At 41.2% G+C, this 18,922-nt stretch overlaps 1 long non-coding RNA gene across 1 annotated transcript in view; it reads right to left on the reverse strand.

Annotated features, from left to right (window-relative positions):
- Positions 1-10,226: 10,226 nt before the first annotated feature.
- LOC140197251 (uncharacterized) overlaps positions 10,227-18,922 on the reverse strand; it is a 100,689-nt gene continuing 91,993 nt past the window's right edge. The window contains exon 3 of the long non-coding RNA XR_011885894.1: positions 10,227-10,509. This is a non-coding gene — a long non-coding RNA (uncharacterized lncRNA). The remainder of the gene's footprint in view (positions 10,510-18,922) is intronic.

Raw genomic sequence — 18,922 nt, forward strand, 5'->3', positions numbered from 1 at the left:
TGACTCTGCCATAGTTGGATGCATCAGCAAGGAAGATGAGGCTGAGTACAGGGCTATGGTAGGAAACTTTGTTACATGGTGTGAGCAGAATTATCTGCAGCTTAATGTGAAAAAGACTAAGGAGCTGGTGGTAGACCTGAGGAGAGCTAAGGTACTGGTGACCCCTATTTCCATCCAGGGGTTCAGTGTAGACATGGTGGAGGATTACAAATACCTGGGGATACGAATTGACAATGAACTGGACTGGTCAAAGAACACTGAAGCTGTCTACAAGAAGGGTCAGAGCCATCTCTATTTCCTGAGGAGACTGAGGTCCTTTAACATCTGCGGACGATGCTGAGGATGTTCTACGGGTCTGTGGTGGCCAGTGCGATCATGTTTGCTGTTGTGTGCTAGGGCAGCAGGTTGAGGGTAGCAGACACCAACAGAATCAACAAACTCATTCGTAAGGCCAGTGATGTTGTGGGGATGGAACTGGACTCTCCCACAGTGGTGTCTGAAAAGAAGATGCCGTCTAAGTTGCATGCCATCTTGGACAATGTCTCCCATCCACTACATAATGGACTGGTTGGGCACAGGAGTACATTCAGCCAGAGACTCATTCCACCAAGATGCAACACAGAGCGTCATAGGAAGTCATTCCCGCCTGTGGCCGTCAAACTTTACAACTCCTCCCTTGGAAGGTCAGACACCCTGAGCCAGTAGGCTGGTCCTGGACTTATTTCCTGGCATAATTTACATATTACTATTTAACTATTTATGGTTTTATTACTATTTAATTATTTATGGTGCAACTGTAATAAAAACCAATTTCCCCCGGGATCAATAAAGTATGACTTTGACCGTGATGGTTCTTCCGTCAAGCACTCAGGATGATTCAGTCAGAAGAATGATATTTGGTCAGTCATAATGAGTAACTGCAAAGGTCTTATTTGACTCAAACATTTTGCGCCAATATTGTGGAGATCACTCAGCAATTAAAAGATATGTTGTGCAGTACAATGAATGCAAAAAATAACATTCAAACCCAAATCTCCAATGAAATCTCTAAAGTTACTTTAATGAGCACTTCAATGCATTGAAGAAGTCAATGTCATTTTAAAGAAGAGAATTCCTTAGCTGAAAATAAAAAGACCTTTGGTTGCTAGAATCCATTAATCTCTTTGTTTGAGCAGCATTTGATGGTTGACTTAGATATTGAAGCCTTTCCATTGCTTGTGGAAGGGTAGTGATTGCACTAATAAAATGGCTGTCAGCACAATTGATCTGGGGTTCCAGTCCTTGAAGAGTAGTTCAACCCAGGATTAAAAACAAAACCATCCACTCATTCAGCTTCAACATAGCCACAAAATCTCCTGGAACTTCATTTGACTCCAGGTGACAGATGTCTGAGCAGATGGCATCTTTCATTCTTTTAATATTAGATGATAAAACAGTATGCAAACAAGGTCAGATGTCCCATAGATTTGGCTCTGTTATTTCTTCAGAGGATAGAGAGGCTTATGGACTAAAATATACTGTATGACATTAGTAACAAACAATTTACTATAAGATACCTCAGTTTAGACCTGAACTGTACTATTGAATGTTCAAATGTCTTGAAAAGGTGAATTTCTTACTATTTGTAAGCTTATTCATTACCAATTCTAAAAAATGTAATTTTAGTCTGTTGGGTATAGTCAACTAACAGATTGCTTGCTGCTTAACTCATGGTTCAACAAGCTCAGATGAGCAACTATCAAGAAATGAAGTCAGAGACTTGGAAAAGTTCAGGAAGGATTCATGGGAATGACACCTGGGATGAAGGTTATGCATGGAGAAGCTGGGTTTATTACCCCTGAAGAGTGGGGGTCGATGGGAAATTTGATAGAAATGTTCAAAATAATGTGCAGATACACTGGAAAAGGAGGACACAAATTTATGGTAATTGGCAAAAGAACAGAAGGTGGCATGAAGACAAATATGTTTAACCCTATTGTTGTGCTGTGGAATGTGCTGAACCAAAAAGTGACAGAAGGAAATCCAATAATAACTTTTTAAAAATTGGATTCATAGAAGAAAATGGGAAAAGAACAAGCAGGAGGAATAGCCAGAAAACTGCCAAATGCATGATGGGTAGCATTGCCTCATTCTCTGCTGTATTGTTCTATGACACATTGGTGGTGGGAAAAGTAACTTCTCAAATCTCCTCATCTTCTTCTTCAAGTAGCATCTATGGAAATGAATAAACAGTTGATGTTTTGAGCTGAACCCTTTCTTCAGAACTGGAAAGGAAGGGGGAAGATGGCAGAACAAAAAGGTGATGTAAGGGGAAGGAGGGCTAGAAGATGACAGGTGACGCCGTGTGGGTGGGAAAGCTAAAGGGCTGGAGAAGAAGGAATGTGATCGGAGATAAAAGTGATCTATGGAGAAAGGGCACCAGGGGGAGAGTGGCCTCATCATGACAAAATAGATGATCATGGACCAACATGTCAGAATGGGAATGGGGATAGGAATTAAAATGTTTGGCACTGGGAAATAACACTTTTGGTGGACGGAGCAGAGTTGCTCAACAAAACTGTCTCCCAATTTACATTGGGTCTCACCAATGTAGAGGAAGCCACATCAGGAGCATTGGATGCAATAGATAATCCCAAAAAATTCACAGGTAAAGTGTTGCCTCACCTGTTTGGGGCTTGAATGGAGGTAAGGGAGGAGGTGAATGGACAGATGTAGCATTTCTGTAGCTTGCAGGGACATGTGCCAGGAGGGAGATTAGTGGGGAGGGATGAATGGAAAAGGGAATCATAAAGGAATGCAGAGAGCGTGGGGGAGGTGAAGATGTGTTTGGTGGTAGGATCACATTGAAGATGACAGAGGTTGCGGAGAATGATGTGTTGGATATGGAGGCTCATGAAGTGGTAGATGAGGAAAAGAGGAAATCTATCCCTGTTAAGGAGTGGGAAGATAGGGTGAACGCAGATGAGCAGGAAATGGAAGGATGTGAGAGAGGGCAGCATCAATGGTGGAGGAAGAGAAACCCTGTTCTTAGAAGAAGGAGGGCTCCATTGTCGTTCAGTGATTATGGGTTTTAGGCAACTATCAACATCAGAGAAGCAGAGTGTTAAGTTAATTAGTGTTTACTGGACCTTGTTGTCCACAAATTGTCTGCAAAACCTTACCTCATAAACAGATTCATTGGCTGTGCATGCACAAAGCTGCCCGAGTAATGTAAAAGGAATTACTCAGAAAGTGAACATTGTCCCAGGGCAGAATCATTACAATGGAGCCTACTACTGAGGATTACATGGAACTGTAAGGACTGCCAGAGTTAAATTTATATTATCAATTATTAACATGTGGGTTGCATGTCAATGAACTGCCCTTCCATTTTATTATCTGCAACACTAAGACAGCCATTTCAAGTCAATTTTAATTCTATCCAGAGTTAGCTTGACTGATGCATCATAAGAGCCCTGTGCAATTTATATTAATGCCTATTGGAGTATAAAACTCCAGATTCTGGAAACTTAAAACAAGTCCTGATGAAGTGTCATTGACCCAAAACGTAGACTCCTTTATCTGCCTACCTTGATGCTGCCTGTATCCCCTGCATTTTCTCTTTTGTTTTAATGCCTACTGGTTCAATTCTAGGATTATAAAAAACCAGAATTTTATATGATACTTTGCACTATAGTAATGCAATCAAACCACAATTTTAGCACCTTGTGCTTCTTTTAAAGGGTCAACACCAAATTATGATATTGCTCTCAGGGAACATGTATTCCAACTTTTAGCAAGCATAGGACAGGAACAAACGAACCATAATCCTGTCCCACATGATACAAACATATCTTCACCATCAGCTTATCCCTACCTCCCCTTAGCCCACCTGCTTTCCCTACATACAGTATATAGTGATGAACATCTTTACGGAGATGCATGGGGAAATGGTTAAAAGCCTGTGCGGAATGAAATGGGAAAAGACAGTGTTTTCACATTTCAGGAAGCAACTGAGAGAGGGTATCTTGGAGGGCTTATTTAGTGAGACAATATAGCACAGAAATAAGAAAGATGCAGTCCGTATGAAGGGGTATGGGTTATACTGTGGACTTTCTAACAGTCAGTGAGAGATAGACAAACAGATATGTAGTCAGATAATGGAAAAATGTAAAAGCAATAGGTTTGTTGCAGTGGGTAACTTTAATTTCCTCAAAATTGCTAGGGACTCCCTTAGGGACAGACATTTAGATGGGACAGATTTTGTTAGGTGCATTCAGGAGGGTTTTATGACACAGTGTAGGTAGCCTATCCAGAGACGAAGCCATACTAGACCTTGTATTGGGAAATAAGTTTGGCCAGGTGAATGGATTTATAGTGGGAGAACATTTTAGGGACAGTGGTCATATCTCCATAACTGTTCAGGTAACTATGGATAAAGTTAAGACTGGACCTCATGGAAAAGTGCTTAATTGGGGAAAGACTAATTATAACAACATTAAGCGGGAACTGGATAAGGCAGATTGGGAGCAGCTGTTAGTGGGTAAGACCACATAAGACATGTGGGATTCATTTAGATTCCAGCTGCTCAGAACTCAAGATCAACATGTTCCTGTGAGGATAAAAACAAGGATATCAAGATTCAGGAACGTTGGAAGATGAGAGATCTTGCAAGTTTAGTCAAAGAGGAAAAGGAAGCACACGTAAGGTTTCGGAAACTGAAACTGGATAGGGCCCTTGAGGAATATAAAGGAAGCAGGAAATAACTTAAATAGGAAATCATGAGGACTAGAAGGAACCATGAAATGTCATTGGTGAGTTATTTTAAGGGAAATCAAATGACATTTTATGTATACATTAAAATAAGAGGGTAACCTGGGAGAGGGTAGAATCACCCAAGGACAAAGGACGGAATTTATGCCTGGAGCCAGAGGAAGTGGATGAGGTATTAAATGAGTACTTCACATGAGTACTCTCCAAGGAGAAGGATATGGAGGAATGTAAGATCAAGGAGCTCTAAGCTGATTTTCCAGAGCATGATGATATCAAAAAGGAGGAGCTGTTTTGTCTCTTGAAGAACATTAAAGAGAATAAGTCCCCAGGACCTGATGGGATCCTGGGTTATAGAAAGAGACAAGAGTTGAGATTGCTTGGATCTTGACAGAAATCTGTGTGTCTATCTTAACCACAGGCAAGATTCCAGGGGATTAGAGAATAGCCAGGGTTCTTCCTTAATTTCAGAAGGGCAATAGGGTAACCAAGAACATTAAGATGAAATATAATTGGTATAGTTTTGTGCAGGGGAGGTCATGTCTTACAAAACCGATTAAGATTTTTGAGGAAGTGTTGAAGATGACCACAGATGTAGGCAGTGGTGTAGTCTAAATAGACATTAGTAAAGCATTCAACAAGATCCCTTATGGTAGAAAAATTGGCAGTCCTTTTATTCTACTGATGATGTTCAACCAGCAGATAGTTTGTTGCTCTATATTCCTGCATTTGCAGTCTCCTGCGCCTTCGAATTTCCCGAGGAACTTGACAGAGTAAATGCAGGAAAGACATTTTCCTTAGCTGGGGGATCCAGAACCAGATTCACACTCAAAATAAGGGATCAGTCATTCAGGGAAGAGAGCTTAGGAAATTTTCTCACCTAGAGGGCAGTGAATATTTGGGGCTCACTTCTGAAGAAGGCTGTGAAGGCTCAGATGCTGAGTAGAGTCATGATAGATATTTTGGCTATTAAAGGAATCGAGGGATATGGGGTCAATGCAGGAAAATGCTTCTGAAATGAAAGATCAGCTATGATCTTATTGAACAGCAGAGTAGACCTGAGGGGTCAATTATCCTTCAAATCCTCCTATTTCTTATGTTCTTTTTGAACAGAAATATCAGAAGATTGGTACAATATCTCAATCAAGACTGTCCCAGTTGGCTGTAGAGTTGAGCAGTGTATAATCTTTGTGGCATAATAGATCTATCCCACTTGAATCACCAAGATACATTTTAACTTTACCTTTAGCAATGTGTTGCATATAATTATACCTTCAAGAAGGGAAATGGACCTTTCCTAACTGTGATTGGAGTCATGTTACAGATCAGTCATAATGGTTAAAGCACATTTATTGTTTGCCAGTTTTGCAAGTCTGTCTGGTATATTCCTGCCTGAAACATTGTACGTTTGATTTTACTTGCTACAGTGAGAAGAGAGATGTAATAGAGAGATGTTTAAAATCATAAAGAATTTTGACAGAGTAAATAAGGAGAAACGGGTTCCAGTGGCAGAAGGGTTGGTAACCAAAGGGCACAGATTTGAGCTGATTGGCAAAATAATCAAGCGAGAGATGATGATTTGTTTTCAATGTAGCCTGGAAGAGCAAAGGGAACTCTTTTGAGGCAACTGGATAATCACCTGCAAGGAAAAATGCAGGGCTGCTGGGAATGAGTAAGGTAGTGAGGCTAATCAAAGAGCTATTTCAAAGGGTTAACACGTGCACAAAGGACCAATTGGCCTCTGTCGTGCATCATTCTGTAACACTGTATAATATGAATGAAAGGAATGCTACCAAGGTCATCAGGTTCGGACACAAGAGGGTGAGCCTGTCTCTAAGAACACAGTCCTGGTTATCTGATCTAGAAACTAATCAGTTTGAAAGTTCTTGGCAGTAGTCATATGTGGCTTTGTTCCAGAAAGGAATCTCATCTGATGAAGCATAGACTTGAAGGCAAGGCTGATACATGAATTTGGCTGAGTCATGCCTTACTAATTCATTGACACCTATGATCATTGGCTGCTACGTGTGTGAAGGTTTTGAGTAGATGGACAGGTTTGAGGACTTCCTCATGGGTATGCTTCAGAGTCTGGCCAAGGATGTCATCACAAATTAAGCTTTCAGATGGAACAGAGAGGAAGATCACTCTGATGTTTCTCTCTGTTCCATTGTTCTACCTGTACCTCTGAGATGAGGCAATTGGTGTGCCTGAAATCTTCCACAACACGATCCACAGAGATAGCAACGGTATAACACCACAGCAACAACACTTCCTACTTTTCTCTAGTGCCATTAACACAAAAAACTAACCTGAGTAGCTTCATGGGAGCAATTTTGGACTGAATTTGGCTTCAAATCACATAAGGAAATATTAGAAAAACTTAGTTTTAAGGATGTATTCCAGCAAGTAATCCAGAATTAGGGCTCCAAATTAAGGCAATTAATTAATGATCTACAATTTTAATGACCTTGTTCTATGGGTTTTGTGGCAGACTAAAAAGTTATCAACATTGTTCTTTTTGGTAGGTAGCATCCTAGTTTGAGATTGCAGGAAAGGAAATTGCCAAAAGAGCCTAGGCTCTTTCTGCAGTCTGGCAGGTGAATATGCTGACTTGTTTAACTTACCTTGTCACAGGAACTGGCTGTCATGGCTCATTTCTTGTATTCTGCCATTGTGGCTCTTGTTCTGCTTTTAATTGAGGCTTCCTCACCCCAGAAATAAAAAAAGACAGACTCTTAGTTGTTGTTTTATTTATGATTGGGCGCAGGGAGACTGGAAGTCTTGAAATCTGTTTTGATTAATCAGAACTCAGTGCAAGAAATGGTGAAGAGGAATAAGAATCAGAATATACACTCACTCATTAATCTCGGCTGGTTTATCTGTGTAAATGAGCAAATGGGTGTTAGTGTAGGATGTCCATATTAGTTCAGCATTAACTAGCATTAAGTTAACACCTCACTCAGAAAGGCCCATGGACAAAGGATACCAGTGGTGATACTCAGATTATACTGGCAATCCATAGCATAATTTTGGGAGTTGCTAACACCAGTTTAAATAAATTATCCATGAGCAAGGTCTTGGCTTCATCTCTTAAAGCACTAACTATTCTTTGCAATGACTACACAGCATCGAGAAGGTTGTGTCAATCCACAACAGATCAAGGATGGAAATGGGTTCCTAATTTTCTGGGTAAGATGTTGACTGGAGAAATGCCTGAGCTGCGGAAAGCTCAGAAGAGCACCAAAAAACATGTGTCCAAGAGTAGCAAGAAGTATAAGGTGGCAGTGCTATCTACATCTACAAAGTGATGAAGCACATTCACCCTGATGCTGTCTCCTCAAAGGGCATGAACATCATACATTTGCTCATGAACAATATCTTCAAATGCATCACAGGTGAGGATTCCCGCTTAACACTTTCCAACAGGTGGTTGGTCATCATCGTCTGCAACATCCAGACCTGCCGTGCACCTGCTTCTGCCTGGGCAGCTGGCCAGGTACATTATGTCCAAAGGGACGAAAAGGGTGACCAGATCCAAGTGAAGCTCCAGGGACTGCCTACATAAAGAATCCTTGATTTTCAGCATTGTTCTCAATACCTTGGTGAAACTGACAGAAAGGAAAACTTGGCCAGGAAGTCCTCTGCATCCAATATTGGTGCTTGAGGCAAGAAAGACCAAAAGAGAGCAAATGACTCTTAATCCAGCACCATCTTCCAATCAAGTCTGAGAAAGGAAAAGGAAAATAGAAAGGGTTTTAACAATCTAGAAAGAGTGTATTAAAGATTTATAAGGATGTTGCTAAGATTTCAAGGACTGAATTTTAAAGAATGGTTGGAGAGGATAGGTTTTATTCCTTGGAGTGTAGGAAACTGTGCAGAGGATACAGAGAGGCTGCAGAGAGATATAAGTAGGTGAAGTGAGTGGGCAAGGGTCTGGCAGATGGAGTACAATATAGGTGAATGTGAGGTCATCCACTTTGGAAGGTAAAATAGGAGATAAAATTATTATTTAATGGTAAAAGACTGCAACATTCTGCTGCGCAGAATGACTTGGGAGTGCTTGTGCATGAATCACAAAAGTTTGGTTTGCAAGTGCAGCAGGCTATCAAGAAGGCAAATGGAATGTTGGCCTTCATTGCTAGAAGGATTGAATGTAAGAGCAAGAAGGTTATACAGCAACTGTATAGGGTACTGGTTATAGTCATAGTCATAGTTATACTTTATTGATCCCAGGGGAAATTGGTTTTCGTTACAGTTGCACCATAAATAATAAATAGTAATAGAACCATAAATAGTTAAACAGTAATATGTAAGTTATGCCAGTAAATTATGAAATAAGTCCAGGACCAGCCTATTGGCTCAGGGTGTCTGACCCTCCAAGGGAGGAGTTGTAAAGTTTGATGGCCACAGGCAGGAATGACCTCCTGTGACGCTCTGTGCTGCATCTTGGTGGAATGAGTCTCTGGCTGAATGTACTCCTGTGCCCACCCAGTACATTATGTAGTGGATGGGAGACATTGATCAAGATGGCATGCAACTTAAACAGCATCCTCTTTTCAGGCACCACCGTCAGAGAGTCCAGTTCCATCCCTACAACATCACCGGCCTTACGAATGAATTTGTTGATTCTGTTGGTGTCTGCTACCCTCAGCCTGCTGCCCCAGCACACAACAGCAAACATGATAGCACTGTCCACCACAGACTCATAGAACATCCTCAGCATCGTCCGGCAGATGTTAAAGGACCTCAGTCTCCTCAGAAAATAGAGACGGTTCTGAACCTTCTTGTAGACAGCCTCAGTGTTCTTTGACCAGTCCAGTTTATTGTCAATTTGTATCCCCAGGTATTTGTAATCCTCCACCATGTCCACACTGACCCCCCGGATGGAAACAGTGGTCACTGATACCTTAGCTCTCCTCAGGTCTACCACCAGCTCCTTAGTCTTTTTCACATTAAGCTGCAGATAATTCTGCTCACACCATGTAACAAAGTTTCCTACCATAGCCCTGTACTCAGCCTCATCTTCCTTGCTGATGCATCCAACTATGGCAGAGTCATCAGAAAACTTCTGAAGATGACAAGACTCTGTGCAGTAGTTGAAGTCTGAGGTGTAAATGGTGAAGAGAAAGGGAGACAAGACAGTCCCCTGTGGAGCCCCAGTGCTGCTGATCACTCTGTCGGACACACAGTGTTGCAAGCACACGTACTGTGAATCCATGATACCAGGGAAGCATCCACCTGCATCGCTGTCAGCTTCTCCCCCAGCAGAGCAGGGCGGATGGTGTTGAACGCACTGGAGAAGTCAAAAAACATGACCCTCACAGTGCTCGCTGGCTTGTCCAGGTGGATGTAGACACAGTTCAGCAGGTAGACAATGGCATCCTCAACTCCTAGTCGGGGCTGGTAGGCGAACTGGAGGGGATCTAAGTGTGGCCTGACCATAGGCCGGAGCAGCTCCAGAACAAGTCTCTCCAGAGTCTTCATGATGTGGGAGGTCAATGCCACCGGTCTGTAGTCATTGAGGCCGCTGGGCCGCGGCGTTTTCGGCACAGGGACGAGGCAGGACGTCTTCCACAGCACAGGAACCCTCCGGAGCCTTAGGCTCAGGTTGAAGACATGGCGAAGTACTCCACATAGCTGAGGGGCACAGGCTTTGAGCACCCTGGTACTGACACCATCCGGTACTGCAGCCTTGCTTGGGTTGAGACGTTTCAGCTGTCTTCTCACCTGTAGAGCTGTGAAACCCACCGTGGTGGTTTCCTGTGGGGAAGGGGTATAGTCATGAGAGCAGGGTGGGGGACTGTGAGGAGGGGTAGGACGGGAAAGTGGAATATATGTTGGTTGGGGGCCGACAACAGATGACTCATGTGGGGGATGTGCGGGGGCCACAATGTCAAATCTGTTAAAGAACAGGTTAAGTTCATTGGCCCTGTCCACCCTGCCTTCAGCTCCTCTGTTGCTAGTTTGCCGGAACCCAGTGATGGTCCTCATCCCCCTCTGCTTATCCCCCTTAGACTGCAACTGGAGTACTGTGTGCAGTTCTGGTCTCCTTACTTGAGGAAGGATATACTGGCTTTGGAGGCGGTGCAGATGAGGTTCTCCAGGTTGATTCCAGGGATGAGCGGATTTGATTATGAGAAGAGATTGAGTCATCTGGGACTATTCTCAGTGGAATTCAGAAGGATGAGAGGAGAGCTTATAGAAACATATAAAATTATGAAAGAGATAGATAAGTTAGAGACGGGAAAGTTGTTTCCACAGGTAAATGAGGCTAGAACTAGGGGACGTATCCTCAAGATTCAGGGGAGTAGATTTAGGACGGAGATGAGGAGGAACTGCTTTTCCCAGAGAGTGGTGAATCTGTGGAATTCTCTGCCCAACGAAGCAGTGGAGGCTACCTCAGTAAATATATTTAAGACAAGACTGGATAGATTTTTGCATTGTAGGGGAATTAAGGGTTATAAGGGAAAGGCAGGTAGGTAGAGATGAGTCCATGGTCAGATCAGCCATGACCTTATTGAATGGTGGAGCAGGCCAGATAGCCTACTCCTGCTTCTATTTCTTATGTTTTTATGTAAGCTGAGAGGTGAGCCTAGAGAGGTGTATAAAATCCTGAGGGGCATAGACAGGGTGAATGAATTCAGTCTTTTTTCCAGGGTTGATGCATCAAAAATGAGAGGACATAGGCTTAAAGTTAGAGGGGAGAGATTTAATAGGAACTTGAGACCAACTTTTCTACACAAAGGCTGGTATAAATGTAGAATCAGCTGCCAGAGGAAATGGTTGAGGCAGGTACAATAGCAATTTTTATAAAATAGTTGTACAGGTACACAGAGAGTAAAGGTTTAGAAGGTAATAGGTCAAATGCTGATAAATAGCACTAACATTGATAGGCATCTTGGTTGGCGTGGACCAGTTGGGCCAAATGGCCTATGAGTCTATGATTCTAAGTATAGCACTAAATTCACACACTAGTCTAAGCTCCGTACTCCCATTTTTCATAACTACTAGCTAAAATCGCCACATCAATTACCTCATACTTTGCCCCTTTATACACTTACCACCATCTAAGCTAGGGAGTTATGGTCCCATATATGGTAGGAAATCCTCCAGATATAGCAGATGAGTAACTATGTAGGTTTATTTGGGACAAGGTCAAGGAAGCGTTCATACGGTATTAAGGTTCAGAGAGATCCAGCTCCCCAGCTGCACACATAGGTTAGTGTGAAACTCAAAGCCCAAGGAAGTGGTGACCAGTTCCAAGTCAACACTTGTGAACCCAACCATTGGGTAGAGCATGATAGCAGAGGTCACCACTTCTATTACCACTCAGCCAGAAGTCACTCAGTTTATCAATTCTGTAGAGGAAGTTAGGAACGTCCAAGCAAGTTCAGGCCTCTGGCTGTCTAAATCAGTTTTCAAATGTGCTTATGAATGTGTTACTGCATTCCAGCAACCTGTACCCCAAGAAGGATTGATGAGGTGATACCCTGGTAATATCAGTTAGAACATAGAACAGCACAGTGTAGGAACGGGCCCTATGGCCTACAATGTCTGTACTGACCATGATTCTAATTTAAACTGAACCTATTTACCAGGACATGGTCTGTATCCCTCCATTCCCCACCCATTCATGTGTTTGGTCTAAATATATTTTGTACGTTGTATAATACTGCTTCCTGCACCTCCACAGGCAACAAATTCTGGGCACCAGCACTTCCTGAATAAAAAATCTTGCCATGTGCATTTCCTCTAAACTTCTTCCTATGCCCTTAAGTATTTGACATTCCTACCCCCCAAAAAGACTCATATCATATCTATGCCTCTTCTAATTCTATCAGGTTGCTCCTTAGACTCTGATACCCCAGGGAAAACTATACAAGTTTGCCCAGCCTCCCTGCCCAGCCTCCCTTTGTATCCAATACAGTCCAATCCAAGCAGCATCATATTGAACTTCCTCTGCACCCTCTCCAAACCCACATATCCTTCCTCTAATGTGGTGACCAGAATTGTACATAATATCCCAAATGTGGTTTAACATTATGACTTCACAACTTTATACTCAGTGTTCTGACCAATGAAGTCAAATATGCTGTATGTTTTCTTTACCACCATAACTATTTGTGGTGCCACTTTCAGGAAGCCGTAGCCTTGCACTCCAACATTAATATTCCTAAGGACCCTGTCTTTCACTACATTGTTTCCTTTTATGTTTGACCTCACACTTATCCAGATTAAACTCCATCTGCCATTTCTCTGCCCATATTTTTAAATGTGTTTCTCCAGCAGATTGTTTGTTGCTCCTTAAGTTTCTTGTTTTTTTCAATCTGATCGTCTCTTATTGTAAGTTGCAGACAATTTAGGGCCAGTCTGTTTAATCTCTTCTCAGAGGATAAATCTGCCATCTGAGGAATCATTCTGACAGACCTTCACTATACTCCCTCTAAAACATTTATATCCATCCAGGTGCAAATATTTTCCAGATGCAGTCACACCAGGGCCCTATATAATTGCATAAAATGCTTCACTCTTGTACTCAAATCCTCTTACAGCAAAGGGTAGCATACAATATGCCTTCCTAATGGCTCTCTGTAGCAGTAAAATCACTTTCAGTAATTTGTGCACTAGGACAACCAGATTCTAAGCTTCTTTCAAGCATTCATAATATCAAAAATATTCAGATTTTATCATTTTGGATGGCCCCATGTTTTTTCACATTAAATCTTGCCTGCCCTGTCCTGTCATTTATTTAGTCTGCCTGAAGCCTCTCTGCATGCTCCTCGCTATGAACAATTCCACCTAACTTTATATCTTCCTGCAAACTTGGAGACATTAATTGGTCCCTACATCCAAAGCATTGATTATAGGTTGTGAACAACAAACAATCTGCTGGAAGTACTCAGGAAGTGAAACAGCATTTATGGGAGGAAATGTATTGTCGATGTTTTAGGTTGGAACTCAACAACAATCCCTAAAGCACCTAGTGGTCATATCCTCTGAATAAAAAATAACCCATTTATTCCTACTCTGTTTTTTGTCCATTAACCAATCCTCAGATCATGTCTCTATATAGCCTGTGATCCAAAGTCTTAAAATTTCACTTAATAACCTCTTGAGTGGCACCTTATCCAAGACCATCTGAATGTCCAAATATACCACATTTACTCATTCACCCTTAACATTTCAGAATCAGAATCAGGTTTAATATCACTGGCATATGTCATGAAATTTGCTGACTCTGCGGCGGCAGTACGATGCAATACCGAATAATAGAGGAAAACCGAATTACATTAAGTATATTTATATATTCTGCAATTACAGCTGTTCCGCAAAACATGAGTTTTCTTTTTTTTACGTTAATGTTCAACACTGTGCAATCCTACCACAATTTTAAGCATCCTGTTCCCTCTCTGCCTTAGTAATATATTGCAGCATACTGCCAACCCTCCGTCCCCAACCCCCAAAATGATATCAGTACATCTGGTCTGTCATTTCACCTCCTTGTAGCATTCCAATTTGTGGGAATGTTTTTGGATTTAAGGAAGGTGTCAACTAGTACATCCATTATCTTCACAGTGGCCTCTTTCAACGAAGGGGCTTGATTGAAACCGTCGAGTGTCCATTCCTCTTCATAGAGGAATTCCTCCGGAGTTTCGTGTGTTCGTCCTGATTTCAGTATCTCACTCTCTTATGTCTCCACCTCTTTCAATAGCAGGTCATCAGATCCTGGAGGTTTATAAGCTTTCAGTCCAACTAATTTCTCAAATTCATTTTGAGGATGGACGCTACTTTCTTTCAGCTGCTCTCACACTCTTGACCATTGTCCTCCACTATTTCTGGGATATTTTCTACACTTTTTGTCATGAGAAATGTTACAAAATATTTATTTAATTTCAGTGATATTTCTTAGTTTCTCCATATAATTTTTCATATTTTAGTCTTACATTTGCTAATCTTTTCCTTTTTATTTGTCCATTAGATGATTTTACCATCTGTTTTACTGGATTGTGTTTTGTTGCCTTGACATGGTCCTCTGCTGAATTCTCAATCCTCAATTCTTTTCCTTTGAACTAATATTATTCTATTGTTTGCATGATTTATGTTTTTTTCCCTCTTTCTCTGTGCCTCAGGTGTAGGTCTTTATTTATTTTTTTTTTAATTGGGTTCTTTCGGGTTTATTGCTTTGTGGCTGCCTGTAAGCAAACAAGTCTCAAGGTTGTATGATTAATACATTCTTTGATAATAAATGTACTTGGAACTTTGAACTTTGAATATTATCCTTCCATTCTCCTGTTAGATATTCCTGTAGAGTTATTGTGTCTTCAACGTAATATTCTAAACTGCATTAGTATATATAAAAAAAAGAGGCTACCACCTGTCTTCTCTATATTTCCACGGCTCCTGGAAGGATTGCCAGAATCCTGAAGAAATACTGGATTAATACCATCCATAACTCCTAAGGAAGCTCAAATCACAGCTTACGTGGGTCAAAGATGACCTGGGACTCAGATTGACTGGCGTTTACAGGACTCCCTATGAACATGGAGCAGCGTGTATCAGCCAGATGAGACGCGTGGCGGAAGCCCGCATCAAGGAGCACAGGAGGTGTATCTGTAGGTTACCTGGAGATATTGGTGGTAGCAGAACATTGCATTCACAATGGCCAATGGATTGACTTTGATGGCACAATGCTACTGTGCTGCGCAAATTTGGGACTGCCTGGTAAAGGAAGCCATTGAAATAAAACTAGAGGAAAAGAATTTTAACAAAGATGAAGGTCTTGCCCTAAGTAAGAAATGGAATTCGATTGGAAACAAGGTGGAAGAGCGGAAATCTGGTTGTATAAGGACTAACCAATCAGGTGGGACGGACTACTGGGTATAAATGCCACCAGACTAGACATGCCCAGGCATCATCCCTGATGAAGATGGTGGAATTTGTCATCGAAATGTCATTTAAAATCGATACCTGTTCCTGGCTGGAAGCCCAAGAAGGGTTTATTTGTGCGTAAGTATATTTACCATCATGTCTTTTAATGTACTTTTAGTGTACTTTCCCAATCTGCCATAACCAAAGCATTCTAAGGAACTTTATAGTTTGCTTTGTTTTCATTTTATGTTATATTCAAATCTTCACATTTCTTTATGAAATAGGAGGACAGTTGGCCCATTGGATAATTACAATCAATACCATTCTTTACTGTAACCCACTTCCGACATGCCCATTAACAGACCCTGACCTTCCTACCTCCAATTTACACCAGGGGCAGTTTGCAGGATGGAATGCGACAGTTAAGTAGAATACCTGTGAGAAACCCACACCGCCATAGGAAGAACATGCAAACTCTATCAGCAATGTCACTGTGCTGTCCAAAACAAAGGGTCCAGGTTGAAATAAAATATCTTTTAACTTTGCATAGAATTCTATCATACTATGATCATACATTTCTAAAACGCTTTAACTACTAGATTGCTCTTGAGCCTTTATTTATTGCACAGTACTTATTGTAAAATATCCTGCTGACTTGGTTCCTTAACATACTCATCTAGAAATACATCCGATATACATGTCCATCATGGGCGTTGGCCTTCCCACCATCGATGACATCTTCAAAAGGCGATGCGTCAAAAAGACAGCATCCATCATTAAGGACCCCCACCACCCAGGGCATGTGTCTTCTCATAACTAGCATCAGGGAGGAGGTACAGAAGCCTGAAGATGCACACTCCGTGTTTTAGGAACAGCTTCTTCTCCTCTACCATCAGACTTTAACTGGACAATGAACCAACCCATGAACACTACCTCACTATTTTTGCCCTCTTTTCACAGTACTTGTTTAATTTAATGTTTTATTATATATTTCCTATTGCAATTGATTATATTTATTATGTATTGCACTCTACTGCTGCTGCAAAACAACAAATTTCATGACATATGTCAGTAATAATAAACCTGATTCTGATTACTTCGTCCTCCATACTAGTAATGCTAGTTTAGTTTAGCCTGTTTGTATGTCAACTATGTTTCTCCGCGATTATTGTTTTATGACATGATTTGTGACGTGCACCTGTAATTTCTTGATAAACACAATTTTCAACAAAAAAAAATTAGACAAGAAGAAAAAAACACATTTCTATATTACCTTGTGTGATATCCCAAAGCTTATTAAGCCAATAGACTGTTTACAAAGTGTAGTCACTGTTAATCCGTACTTAAACTCCCATAAACTAGAATGTGAAAATGATCGGATATTTTCGTAGAGTCACAGAGCAATATGGCTTGGATACAGGCCAATCCATGCTGACCTCTGCTCTCTGCTAGTCCCTGTTTCCTGAGTTTGGCCTATATCACTCCACATTCCATCCCTTCATGTACCCATCCAAGTTATTCTTAAATTATATCTGCTTCAACTACTTCTGACAGTTCATTCCATGTACTCACCACAAGAAAAAACTTGCCCTTCTGACATTAAATTTATGCCTCCTAGTTTTGAACTGCATTATCGTTGCAAAAAGATTGCTACCCTCAACCTCATCTCTGCCCCTCATGATTTAATAACCCTCTATAAGGTTGTCCCTCATTCTCCAAGGAGTGAAGACCTAGCTGGGCCAACCTCCCCTAGTTCACATTCAATAGTCAATAGTTCACATTTTTTTCTAATTTTTCTGTAGAGGCATAAACTGCATAATTATACAATAGAGCACTTGACCATACATGGTCTGAATTCCAATCTTTTCTTCTGGATCTCCATTCTGATGCAAATTGTGGTTATATTAAGATCCCATGATAATGGATTTTTTGGGAGTTAGCTGTTGGCTCACTGGTAGTCTTGCCTGAATCAGAAGCTAAAAGTCTTCATGCTCAGTGTTTCTAAATCATAGATTGGGATAGTACAGAAGGGGGCCATTGAGCCTACTGAGTCTACTAAGAGCAAACCAGTTAGTCGTATTCCATCCTCACACTCCCACACTTTTTCTCCTTCAAGAATTCATCCTATTCCCTACTGAAGGTGGCAACCCCATCTGCATCCACCACACTGTCACAGGGAGAGTACTGAATCTCCACATGCAGAACCTGAGGTCTAGACTGAACCCAGGTCTCAGGCTCTGTTAGGCTGTAACACTAAATGCCACACCATTGTGCTGAGCTTCATATTGCCAGTTACACTTCACTGGACTCTTATTTATTTGCTTATTCATTAGCACAAGCATTCATTTTGCATGATCATCCCTTTTCTGAGATTTAATCTATGCTGGCTTCCAATCTACCACAGAAGCTTCCTTTATTCTTCTTTTCCTTCTCCCCTTAGCACACTGTTGTACTTGCTCAATCATGCCTACTATGGATCAACCTGAAATTGTTAAAACTCTTTCCCTCTCCACAGACTTGCTTAGGATTTTGTCCATTCAAAAGAGATCACTGTTAACTTCATTGGTTATTGCTATCAGGGCAAATGTCCTCTGGAAGATTCTATTGACTAATTCCCCCATTCTGTGTTTGACCTTAATGTGAATTGAAGTCCACACTCAAACACTCATGAACCACTACTTAAAGCAATCTCCTAGAACCCCTACTGAAAGGACACCATCTCATTCTATTGGTCCACTTGCTTACATATCTTGTCATGTGGCTTGGTGTAAAATTTCATTTAGTAACACTCTTGTGCAATGCCTTGAGGCATTTTAAGACTTTAAAGGCACATCTTAAATGGAAGTTTTATTTTTAGGAAGTTCTGGTTTTATATTTAAGGACGGGAACTAAATGAGGGAGTCATCTGAGTGGAGGTTATCGACTTCTGTGGCTTTGGCAATGTTGTTTCAGGCCACTAATCAGATAAATAAGATGCTGGAGCTCTCAGATTTTCTCAGAATAGATCAGAGTTGTGGTCTTAAATATTCAGTGGTCAGTTTTCAAAGGGAAAGGATGTAAATGGGGAACTGGTCACTGCACTAACATCTTGCACTTATATTATTTAGTATAGTCAAATAAGAAAAGGCACTTCTCTGGAGTGTTATCAAACAAAGTTCAGTTAAGGAAGGTGCAGTGATATTAGGGAGCACAACTCTTGTATTGGGAAAAAACAGTTCCTGCTTTCATTTGTCCTTGCATTCCTTCAACTCTGAAAGGACTCCTTCACTCTATTGAGGCTTTTCAGTATGTTCCAATGTCCACG

Source organism: Mobula birostris, chromosome 5, assembly GCF_030028105.1.
Source record: "Mobula birostris isolate sMobBir1 chromosome 5, sMobBir1.hap1, whole genome shotgun sequence".
NCBI lineage: Eukaryota > Metazoa > Chordata > Chondrichthyes > Myliobatiformes > Myliobatidae > Mobula > Mobula birostris.